The following is a 9,674-nucleotide window of genomic DNA, read 5'->3' as shown; positions in this document are numbered from 1 at the left end:
TATAAATGTAATTCAAAAACAGGAGGCACACACATAATTTAAAATTTTCTAGTAGCCAGATTTTAAAAAGTAAAAAACACAAGTGTTTAAAGATTTACCCTAAACTCTTCAAACCTCAGTTTTCTTAACTGTAAAATCAGGCTAATAACAGTAACTTATGGCATGTTGTGAAGATTAACGACTCAAAACTATGTGACGTGCCTAGAACAGTCCATAGTACATCGTGAGTCCCCAGTAACCTTAGCTTTATTACCACCACTTCAAAAAAAGAAACAGATCAAATTCATTTTATATATTTTCTTTAACTCAGTACATTCAAAATAGCATTTCAATATGTAATCAGTATCAGAAAATAATTTAGAAGGTATTTTACATTTGGTTTTTCAAACTAAATTTTTGAAATTCCATGTGCATTTTATGCTTAAATCCCATTTCAAGGGCTCAGGAGCCACATGTGCCTACTGGCTACCTACATGACAGCACGGATCAAGAGCAAAGATGCATCCAGGTATCCCAGGTCAGAATCAGCCAATAGAGTGAGACCAAGAAGAGGTAGACTATATCACACAGAAAGGCAAAGTCTAAGGTCAGGGAAACAAGCAAATTATAGGCATCCGGGCAAGTTACCAGAGCAGACCACAATCTGGCAGAACATCTGGGAGGCAGAGATAAATTTTGGTTACAACCCCTTATTTAGGGCCTTCTGGGCCAGGCATCAAAGGAAGCGCTTCACATTCGTTCTCTCATCTAATCTTTATGAGGCCAGTATTCTCATCCTCGCGTTAGGAATGAGACTCAGAAAAAAAATGAAGTGGTTTCCTCGAAATCACACTGCTGGTGAGGGCTGGAGGTACTCCAGCTGTCCGTGTGGCTCTCACCTCCTCAACCTCTTCATTACACTGTGTCTTGCTCAGTTAAGACACTGATCAGATCACTGATCAGAATTCAGGGAAAAACACTGAGCCGTGATGTCTCCTGAATCCACCCACTCCCTGCCATCCTCACTGCCCAGCTCCAGCTCCTTCTATGTTCCCTTCCCACCTGAACTAGAGCAGCGGCCTCAACCCTGCTCTCCCTACCCACCCTACCCCCCCCCAATGCCCCCATCTCCTTGGCTTCAATTTGCCCAGTGTTCAACTGACAAAATAATTGGCTTAAAGCCCAACTCTGGATGTATCACTTGCTGGCTTAAAACTCTCCACCGGCAGCCGCCACCTCCGTCGCAGACCGAGGCGAGATGGCGGCCACTGAGGGGGTCGGGGAGGCTGCACGGGGCAGCGAGTCCGGTCAGCAGGAGCCGCCACTGCTCCAGCCGCACCCTCCGCCGCCCCAACAGCAGCAAGAAGAAGCTATGGCGGCTGAGCCCGGAGAAGCGGTGGCGTCCCCTATGGACGACGGGTTCCTGAGCCTGGACTCACCCATCTATGTCCTGTACAGGGACAGAGCAGAATGGGCTGATATAGATCCAGTGCCGCAGAATGATGGCCCCAATCCAGTGGTCCAGATCATTTATAGTGAAAAATTTAGAGATGTTTATGATTATTTCCGGGCTGTCCTGCAGCATGATGAAAGAAGTGAACAAGCTCTTAAACTAACCAGAGATGCTATTGAGTTAAATGCAGCCAATTATACAGTGTGGCATTTTCGGAGAGTTCTCTTAAAGTCACTTCAAAAGGATCTACGTGAGGAAATGAACTACATCACTGCAATAATTGAGGAACAGCCCAAAAACTATCAAGTTTGGCACCATAGGCGAGTATTAGTGGAATGGCTAAAAGATCCATCTCAGGAGCTTGAGTTTATTGCTGATATTCTTTTTTTTTTAAGATTTTATTTATTTATTTGACAGAGAGAGGCTGACATTCTTAATCAGGATGCAAAGAATTATCATGCCTGGCAACATCGACAGTGGGTGATTCAGGAATTTAAACTTTGGGATAATGAGCTGCAGTATGTAGAACAACTTCTTAAAGAGGATGTGAGAAATAACTCTGTCTGGAATCAAAGATACTTTGTAATTTCTAACACCACTGGCTACGATGATCGTGCTATACTGGAGAGAGAAGTCCAGTACACTCTAGAAATGATCAAACTAGTACCACATAATGAAAGTGCATGGAACTATTTGAAAGAGATTTTACAGGATCGTGGTCTTTCCAAATATCCAAATCTGTTAAATCAGTTACTTGATTTACAACAAAGTCACAGTTCCCCCTACCTAATTGCCTTTCTCGTGGATACTATAAAGACATGCTAGAAAACCAACGTGACAACAAGGAGGACATTCTTAATAAAGCATTAGAGTTGTGTGAAATTCTAGCTAAAGAAGAGGACACTATAAGAAAGGAATATTGGAGATATATTGGAAGATCCCTCCAAAGCAAACACAGCACAGAGAGTGACCCACCAACAACTGTACAGCAATAACACCATCTGGAAGAACTCGATGGAATGCTTTTATTTTTTTAAGAGACTCTAATGTGGGAGTTTAAAACTTAAAGCGATCATTCCCTTTGCCTGTGGTATAAAACGTGCATTGCACAGGTACTGCTTTTTAACAAGAACTAAGCGTGATGCTCCTTGGGTGCTGCTGCTATTCAGACTAGCAATTTGATTCTTTTAAAGCAAAGTAATTTGGGGGGAGGGCGAAGAAACAGAAAGTCCCATGAAGGAACCTTTGTGGACTTAATCAACATTTACTCTAATCCCTTAGCATCAGCTCCTCCCTAAAGGGAATATGCGTCAGGATTTGCAGCATTAATGAACGCTGGTAACTTGTATGTAATGGGTATAAGGTAACTTAAATTTGGGTTCAGGAAGCAGGGAATGCAGTGTTACATTAGACCTGCTATACCACACTCACAGTAACTTGCTATCACTGTAACCAACTAATGTCAAAAGAATGGTTTTGTAATAAAATTACAGATGTATCCTAAAACTTAGAAAAACAAACAAACAAACAAACCTCCACCAGCTCCTTTCGCCTGCAGAATAAAACCCCAAGTTCAGGAAACAGGGTTCCTAGACTACCTACTTCATGCTACATCTCGCTGACTCCTCAGCATGGCATTCCAGGCCTTCCATATTCCATCCTGGCAGGCTGCCTTCATGCTCCTTGATCTCCCTTCATAGATTTCAAGCAGACGTTCTAGCATCCAATCAAATAGCATGGGTTCCCTGACCCTGCCTTTTCCCTGAACACAACCCCATGATTTTTATTTTTTTTAAAGATTTTATTTATTTATTTGAGAGAGAGAGAGAGAGAGAGCACGAGAGGGAAGAGGGTCAGAGGGAGAAGCAGACTCCCTGCTGAGCAGGGAGCCCGATGCGGGACTCGATCCCGGGACTCCAGGATCATGACCTGAGCCGAAGGCAGTCGCTTAACCAACTGAGCCACCCAGGCGCCCCAACCCCATGATTTTTATAGCAGTGTCCTAAGTCATGCTATTCCTCCAACTTCAAATGGCCTTTCCTTATACTTGTCCCTCCCACCACCTCTACTTGCACAAACCCTAACTGTCTCAATCACCTTTCTCCGTGAAACTTTGGACCCCTGACCCCCTTTCTGGACTTGCCCGGCACCATGTCCCTGCCCCTCTTAGAGTTCTTATCACTTTCTAGTTTGTCTTGTAGACATATAGGTGTGCCCCTCATCCCCCTTTCTACACCGTGAGTTCCTCAAGGAAAGGTTCTGGATCTTTCTGTCCCCCATAGCATATGCTATAACGCTTCATGCTAATAAATTAGGTGCTCAGGAAGCTTGTTTAATTAAAAAAATAAATCAATGTTCACTGAATTGATCTATCATGATGCTTAAAACTTTGCCGTCCAAATTATTCCTCAAGAATGTCCAAGAAATTCTAACTGAAACAAAGCACTGTATTAGCCTAAAGATATAAAATTAAGTGATATTCAGCAAGAGCTTAGTGAACCACCATTAACCAGAAAATGGGACCATACAACTCGTTGTATTTTCCTTTTCACTTTGGCTGCTAGAAAATCCAGTTGAAAATGTGGTTCTCAAAGACAGAAATATCCTTAATTTCTAGCATCATTCCAATCCCTCTCTTCCATTTGGTGATTCTGTCTTATATAGACCAGTTTTAAGTATTGTTTCCTGAAAGCAGCCTGAAATACCTTTGAAAGTATATGGAGAAAAGGGTGGATATAAATCATAAATCAGTGCTATTGGTGGGATTTGTTTATGAGCTTAAGCAGGAGGCAGGAGCCCGTAGCACTCTGGCCCCTTAGCCCCAGGGCTCCGTGGGCCAGGGGAGGAGCCCAGAGGAAAAGTGTCAGTCCAAAGTCATGATCCAGCAAGACATGGTGGTCTCTAGCTTGAATGGCCTGCAGCTGCGGTGCAAGGGAGTCAAACCCAGAGCGGCGGACTGGCAGCAGGAGGAAAGGGACAGCAGCTCTACGCAGAGCCCAGCAATGAGCCCCGTAGGAACAGAACCCATCTGATGGTGAGAAATTACTGCGAAGAGAACCCGATTTCCAGGGGATGAGTTGGCAAGATCTGGAAGGGGATCAAAACCCCTGTTTAAAAACTAGAATTCAGAACCAGATTCTAGCCCCAGAGTATAACAATAGACATGATCCGGAAACCGCTGCAGAAATAACCATGAAGAATGAGCAATGATGCTAAGATTAGGGGAAGGTAGAGCCTCTGAATGCCAGAGGCCCCAGCCCCTGGGCATATACTGCCTGATCGTCAGTGGGCTCAGAGCCACCCACAAGCCAAAGGAGTCTTAAGTGGGTGACTCTTCCCTATTATCCTCAAGACCGAAGCCCTCACTCCCTTTTAGGAAATGTAATAAAAAGAGACATGGGATGACAATTTTCTTTCTTGACCAAGGTCCTGAGAGAACGCAAGATATGATGGGTTGGCTTTGATGAAGGGCAGTGGGGCAGGAAAGCTCCACAGAAGAAGCCAAAAACCAGAGAATTACCTGGAAAGGCAGAAAACAACATGGAGTATAGAACTTGTCAGCAAGAAGGCAGAGGACTGCCAACATGGCGGCCTTACCATTTATTTGGTCAAGAGCCTACTCTGGTAACAGTAAAGAAACCACATAACTGGGGAAAGGGAGCAACACTTCGTCTTCCTCCTCCCATGATGACCAATGCGCTTTCCCTGCACTGTTTCTCCCCATTTTACAGGTGGGAAAACAGAAGCTCAGAGAGCTATGTACTCACATCGTTCCGCTATCACATGGCAGTTAGGATTCAAATCCCAGTCCCCCGGATCTCGAGCTGGTGCTCTTCACATTTTATCCAATCAGAGGTGAAGAAAAGTCAGTGAAACTACTGACGCTCACTAAGGACAACATGGGGCCCTGGGCTGGGGTAAGGTCGGCCCTCTCTGCTCTGGAACGGGAGGTCTGGGTGGCTTCAGGAGAGAAGACAACTGTCCCTGAGGAGGGCATGTGATTTCCTGGAGGCTGCACTCACACCCCCAAGAGAGAAATTCCGGGCCCCACAGGCTCCCTCCACTGCTTCAGCTCAGGGAGCAGATGAGGTTTGCTGGTTCTTCAGGCAGGGGGCCTGGCTGCAAAACTGAAAGGTCAAGAGCGCTGTTCCCTGTCACCTGACGGCTGGGCCAGGCTGGCAGCCAAGGGCTCCAATCTGGACAATTACACCACTGAGAACACGGATCCTTCGGGCCTGCCCTGCCCGGCTTGACATTTCCTCTTCAATGGCTAAGCCTCGCTTTCTACCTCTCTTTCAGAAGCGGACTCCTTGTTCCGAGCTATATAGCTGGCATTTTCGCACATGCTGCGAGCACTGGGAAAAGCCTGGGCATAAAGCCTTTGACGTGCATTTAACACATATTTATTGTTTGCTGCCTTTCTGTCCATAAGCGACTATGCAGGCATTCTAGAGGACCAGAGTTCTCCACCCAAAGCAAAGGCAGAAATGTATATCACCAGCTATGATGCCACACCTGCTTAAGAAACCCACCAAAGCTGTGGGGGAGGGGGTAAAAAAAAAAAAAAAGAGCCTTAAACCATAAGGGCCTTAAACCATCACCTTGTTCAAGCTCTGGGAGCTTTTCATCTAGCAGGTTCTGGGAAGATAGCATCCCCTCCTGGCCAATAAAATCTTCTGCCTGGTACTATGGGTGCCCCTCTCTGTTCTGCTGAAAGGTATTTTCACCGCAAGCTGCTGCTAATACTTACACCAAGAGATCCTTTGCCCCAGCTGTTGACCTACCACTTCGATGTTCCCACAGAGATGGGGGAGGGAGAGCCCTCTCTTCACCAGGATTAAGACAATGGTACTCCATTCCCAAGAAGGGGGCCCCATTGGGTCTGTTCTTCACTAAGAAACCCGAGACAAATTTCCCTCTGAAGCTGGGTTGCAGGATATTTGAGCATCACTGTCGATGCTGTGCGCAAAGTCTCTGTCCTTGTTAGTAATCAGTTTGTGTCTCAAGAAACAGAAGACTCACCTGCAAGGGGAACTTCTAACTTATACCAAGAACTTCCCCCAACACTGGGTAATATAGTTTGTCCTCCTCTCTTTGTTGGTGAGACTCAGTTTTGGCTTCCCAAATTTCAGCCATCAGTCTCAAAGTACCCTTCTCTAATATCCCCGAGGTCTCCAAAATCCCCAGGGAAACAGTACTCCTGGCAACATGCTCCCTGGAGCCAAAGTTCCCACTTGGGCAGACGGATTAGGCTTCTCTCTCAAAATCACCCTGCCATGATAGAGTCATACACACACACATACATATAGGTATAGCTGTTTATTAAGGATTACATAAAGAAAAGCCCAGAAACATTGGGTCCCAAAAGCTGTGAGAAGCAATTTCCAAGTCAAATCTCAGAATGAGGCAATATTCAAGCCAGAAGCCAGGGAGACTGACAACGAGTTGTTACGGGACGCGTTCCCACAAATGGTTCAGAAGTATGGCTGTGAATGTGAGAAGGTGCTAGAAGCACACTTTACATGCCATAGACTGTGTAACCCGAGCAGGCCCAACCATCCAAAGGGCCAGAAGAGAGTCAAGATAGTGTGGCCAGGGAGGGACAGGCCAGCTGGTCCCCCAAGGGCCATGAGTTATGATGGTTAAGGGTTCCTAGCTCCACGCTGGGCAGAACTGAGAGACACTTCCTCTTCTCACCTGTGGTTACATTGAGCTTCGTTTCAGAACTGCCCTGGGGCCTGGGGCACTTGCGATGCATTGGCTGCCCCTGGAGTTCGCCTTGATTGATGCTAATTGAATTCTAATTGAAACCATCCAGCCAGGCCCCAAATGCACCTCAAAGAGACTTCAATATCCGGAAGCCCCACCCCAGAGAGTTTGCAAGTGTCTCTCTCACTGCACAATTCTACCCAGTACGTTATTTGCCTATTAAACCTTGATACACCTTTAGAGACCTCCATGGACTGCCCTGCTACAGACAAAAAGAGCACAGCCTCTATTTTGGGCTGCCCTACAAAGCTGGGTTTTGACCTGATAAGACTATAACAGTTCATTTAGCACCATTGCCGTGCACCATGCTAATTAGAAGTTAGGGACTCTTAAAATCACTGGATTATGCAGTGTTTCCTCCCAAGCCTTTCTGTGTTGTGGTCCAAATCCTTATGAAATTTGTATTCAATGAATAAAGGGAGGGCAGGAAAAGCATGGAGAGTCAAGGGGAATAGTTAGAGGTGAATAGGAATCTGACATTACATCGCAGGGTACACAGGCTCTTCAAATAGCCTTTGTTTATTCATTCCACAAACATTCCCTGTGCTCCTACTATGTGCAGGGGGTTAATTATCCCAGAACCTGGGGATACAGCCTCCCAAAAATACATATTTTAGTGGAAGAAGGCAACCATCAAACAAGGGAAAATGAACGAATGAAATACTTTCAGGTGCTAAGTGCAATCAAGAAAACAAAACCGAGGGGCACCTGGGTGGCTCATATGGTAAAGCGCCTGCCTTCGGCTCAGGTCATGATCCCAGGGTCCTGGGATCGAGCCCCGAATCAGGCTCTGTGCTCAGCGGGAAGCCTGCTTCTCCCTCTCCTTCTACTGCTCCCCCTGCTTGTGCTCTCTCGCTCTCTCTGTCAAATAAATAAATAAAATATTTTAAAAAAAGAAAACAACAAAGAGTAATAAGGTGAAGATAAGGTAGACTGGAAAAAGAAGGGGTTAACCAGGGTTGATGGAAAAGGTCCCTCTAAGGAGGGAACATTTGGGTTAGGAGCTGAAGGAGGGGAAAGGGATCTGTGGAAAGGCCTGAGGGAAGAGTATTCTAGAGGGGGTGCAGCAAGTATCTCTCAACAAAGGCAGGAAAGAACTCAGCATGTGAAATGGCCAGAAAGAAAGCCACTGTGGATGAATAAGGACAAAAGAGAGACAGAAAAGACTAGAGAGGTAGGCAAGAGCCAAATCCTCTAGGGTCTTGAAGGTCATGGAACAGAATGTGCGTATGTGCGTGCGTGTGTGTGAGTGTGAGATTCCAAAATGAAATGGGCACCATTCAAGAGTTTTAAGCAGGAAAGTGTCATGGTCCAATGCCTACTTTGGAAAGATTATTCTGGCTGCCATATGGAAGATGGATGGGGGAGGGGCAGAGAGGAGAGGGTGGAGACAGAGGTAGAAACAGAGAAGACAGACCCATTAAGAAGTTGCTGCAAGAGGGGCGCCTGGGTGGCTCAGTCGGTTAAGTGGCCAGCTCTTGATCTGGGCTCAGGTCATGATCTCTGGGTCCTGGAATGGAGCTCTGCATCAGCTCCGCGCTCAGCGGGGAGTCTGCTTCTCCCTCTCCCTCTGCCCCTCCCCCGATGTGTTCATGCGTGCGCTTTTTCTCTCTCTCTCTCAAATAAATAAATAAATCTTTAAAAAATGTTTAAATAAAAAAAAGAACGGAAAAACATGAACATGGAGTCCATGGGATGCAGTAATGGATTGCATTTGTGAGTGTGTGAAGAGAGAAAATAGAAAACCCCACGTTTAGTACCTGAGCAATGAGATGGATGAAGAACTCCTTCCCGAGACTGAGAGAGCTGGGTTGGGATGGAGTTGGGGCAAAGTCAACAGGAGTTGCATTTGGCTGCATTTCTCCGGTCATGACAATTGGACATCCAAGAGGAGATGCCAAGGAGGAGGCACTTAGACAGACATGCCTATGCTCCTGGGAGGGTTCCGTGACAATGCCTCAGCATGCACAGCATGGAGGGAGGAGATCACTGGAGATGGGTGTAGATAGAGAGGAAGCCCACTGAGGTCAGAAGCCAGGGCATGGAGAGCCCAGTGGGGAGGGGGAGGGGAGAAAGAGGAGAAGCTGGGGTGGAGGTCACCCAGAGGCCCGCAGGAACTGGTTAGCCCCGTCAGATGCTGCTGCGAGGCCCAATAAAGTTGTCTCTGAGAAGTGACCACTGGTTTTCACCAGGTGTGGTCACTAATGACCTTGTGAAAGGGAGCATCCATGGAGAAGTAGAGATGACCACCCAAAGAGGGGCAATGAGGAGAAAGTGGGAGGTGACGAGCTGGAGACTGAGGATGGACGCTGTTTTCTTACAAAGAGAAGCAGAGAAATGGGGTGATAGTTGAAGGGAGATGTGGGGCGTCAATGGAGGGAGCTGTGGGGCGTCAACAAAATGACTTTTGTTTTAAAGATGAGTGACACTGGGGCGCCTGGGTGGCTCAGTCAGTTAAGCGTCTGCCTTCAGC

General features: G+C 46.5%; 1 pseudogene; it reads left to right on the top strand.

Annotated features, from left to right (window-relative positions):
* Positions 1-1,237: 1,237 nt before the first annotated feature.
* LOC114199473 (protein farnesyltransferase/geranylgeranyltransferase type-1 subunit alpha-like) lies at positions 1,238-2,427 on the top strand (annotated as a pseudogene).
* Positions 2,428-9,674: the final 7,247 nt, after the last annotated feature.

This window comes from Eumetopias jubatus, unplaced genomic scaffold, assembly GCF_037043125.1.
Source record: "Eumetopias jubatus isolate StellerSeaLion01/CBP00866 unplaced genomic scaffold, mEumJub1_p1.0 scaffold_10, whole genome shotgun sequence".
Taxonomy (NCBI): Eukaryota; Metazoa; Chordata; class Mammalia; order Carnivora; family Otariidae; genus Eumetopias; species Eumetopias jubatus.
The sequence above is the reverse complement of the archived record's forward strand: the minus strand, read 5'-3'. Positions and strand labels throughout refer to the sequence as shown.